This window comes from Crocuta crocuta, unplaced genomic scaffold (genome assembly GCF_008692635.1).
Source record: "Crocuta crocuta isolate KB4526 unplaced genomic scaffold, BGI_CrCroc_1.0 scaffold9, whole genome shotgun sequence".
Classification (NCBI taxonomy): Eukaryota; Metazoa; Chordata; class Mammalia; order Carnivora; family Hyaenidae; genus Crocuta; species Crocuta crocuta.
In genome coordinates this window covers 683,040-685,598 of record NW_027551567.1, presented here as the reverse complement: position 1 = coordinate 685,598, position 2,559 = coordinate 683,040, and the positions used below count along the sequence as shown (strand labels likewise).

General features: G+C 35.8%; 2 pseudogenes; one reads left to right on the top strand and one right to left on the bottom strand.

Moving 5' to 3' along the window:
• Nucleotides 1-759: 759 nt before the first annotated feature.
• Nucleotides 760-1,394, bottom strand: LOC144220166 (high mobility group protein B1 pseudogene; annotated as a pseudogene).
• Nucleotides 1,395-2,208: 814 nt separating this feature from the next.
• LOC144220205 (U6 spliceosomal RNA) lies at nt 2,209-2,308 on the top strand (annotated as a pseudogene).
• The last annotated feature ends 251 nt before the right edge of the window (nt 2,309-2,559 follow it).

Here is a 2,559-nt window from a genome sequence, read left to right as displayed (position 1 = left end):
ACAAAAAAGATCTGTACATAAAATGAAAAGATAAACCCCATAATGGGTGAAAATATTTGTTATCCAAGCAACCAATAAAGGATTAATAAACAATATATACTAATAAAACTATAAAAACAATAAAAGGGAAATATTTCAATAGAGAATGACAAAAGATACAAAAAGTCAATTAATAGAAGAAAAGTTTAAGACCAATAAATACATAACAAGTTGTAAGTTCTCACTGATCATTACAGGTGATGAAATTTAAAACAAAATGGGGTAACATATCATTAACAAGTAGGTTGCTAAAACTTAAAAACCCTGATCATATGATGTATTTTGAAATAATATCAGAACATAAGAACTTTCAAAAACTGATGGTCTTAGGATACATTGGTGCCTCTGCTTTGTTTTGTTTTATTTAAAAAATATTTTTAAATCTTTATTTATTTTTGAGAGAGAGAGATACAGAGCTCCAACAGGGGAGGAACAGACGGAGAGGGAGACACGGGGAGGAACGTAGAGAGAGGGAGACACAAAATCTGAAGCAGACTCCAGGCTCTGAGCTCTCAGCACAGGACCCATTGGTGGGGCTGGAACTCACCAGCCACAAGATCATGACCTGAGCTCAAGTCGGACGCTTAACTGACTGAGCCACCCAGGGGCTCCTGTTTTGTTTTATTTTTACATTTCAACTTTTTCTTTAAGGGGAGTGAGTTGTTTATGGGGGAGTGTTAAATGCTTTATAGACAAGAAAAAAAAACTAATAGAACCAATTTATTCATCATAATCTTCCTATTTCACCTCTTCTTCCTCCTCCTCTTCAATTTCTTCCTCTTCTTTGTCTTCCTCCTCTTCTATTTTTTTCTTGTTTTTTTCCAGCCTTGATTTTTTTATTGCCACATCAGGCTTTCCTTTTTCGTGTGATATACAACAATATCTGGTTCATATTTTCCTCAGCTTAGCAGCCTTCTTTTCATGAAGCTGCTCGTCATCTGCAGGAGAGTGACCCCACGTCTCTCCCAGTCTCTCTGCAATGTCACCAATGGATAGGCTGGGATATTCTCCTTGGAGTTTGGGCAGATATTCAGAAAAAAACAAGAAAGATGCTGAAGGGATCCCCTTGAGTGCATTGGGATCTCTGAACTTCTTTTTTGGTTCCCCTTTAGGAGGGACATAAGCTTTCATTTCTCTTTCACAATGGGACCAGTTTGCCCTGCCATGTCTTCAAGTTTTCCTTTCTCTTTGGCAGACGTGGTCTTACATCTCTTTGAGGACTTCTTAGACAACTCTGAGAAGTTGGCTGAAGTATCTGGGTGCTTCTTCTCATGTTCCTCTTGTCAAGTTTGCATAAAGAATGTATATGATGACATTTAGTATCTTGGCTTCTTAGCATCTCCTCTGCCCACGTTTAATTATTTTCCTCAGGGAGGCACTAAGTTGCCCAGTGCCTGTCTGGTTCTCACTTTCCCTGGCACTCTCTCTATGGAGCTCAGTGTACTGCGGTGTCTGTGTCTGGTGAATCTACTTTGGAGAGTAATTTAATAATGTCTGTGGACTTGAAGATATATATACACACTACAAGATTACAATTCTACTTTTAAGTTATATATTGTGGTTGAACTCTCAAATGACAAGGCATCCTCAAAAGTGTCAGTGCAGCCTGTTGTGTTAAAATTTGGAAGGATCGTAATTGTGCAAGAATAAGGAAATGAATAAATTAAACAGAATATATTAGAATATTAAAAATTTTAAAAATGGACTGGAAGAATACATGTCAGCATCTGTGATTCTCTTTGGGAGGTAAGGAATGGTATCTCTAACACTTTATTCGTATCTTCATTTATTCATATCTGCTACATTTTAGTTTATAAATATCTGAGGCAAATATTGCCAAATATCAACATTTGTTAAATTAGGGGGAAGGGTGCTTTGTATTTTGTTATACAGTTGACACTTGAGCAACATAGTTTTGAACTATGCAGGTCCACCTTTTTGTAGACATTTTCAGTAAATACAGTACAGAACTGTAAGTGTATTTTCTCTACCTTATGATTTTCCTAATAACTTTATTTTCTTTAGAATACTTTATTGTAAGAATACAGTGTATAAGACACATAACGTGCAAAATATGTGTCAGTCAACTATGTTATTGATAAGGCTAAAATTGTTGAGAGTAGGCTAAAATTGTTAAGTTTTGGGGGAATCCAAAGTTACACATACGGAGTGCTTGCTTTGGCAGCACACATACTAAAATTGGGATGATGCAGAGAAGATTAGCATGCACAAGGGTGGCATGAAAATTCTTAAAGCATTCCATGTTAAAAAAAAAAAGTCATACATGGATTTTTGACTTTTGTGAGGGTTGGCACTTTTAACTCCCCCACGTTTAAGGGTCAACTGTATTATTATCTGTATTTTTTATATGTGTGAAATAGTTCATAGTTAAAACTAAAATATTTGTATAAATGAAGGCAATACTAAAAATGTTAAGGTGTTTACCTCTTCCTTATTTTGCCCCACTGCATAAGTTTGAGACTACGTCTATGATTTTAAATGGAGTCTTAAGTCTTAGTA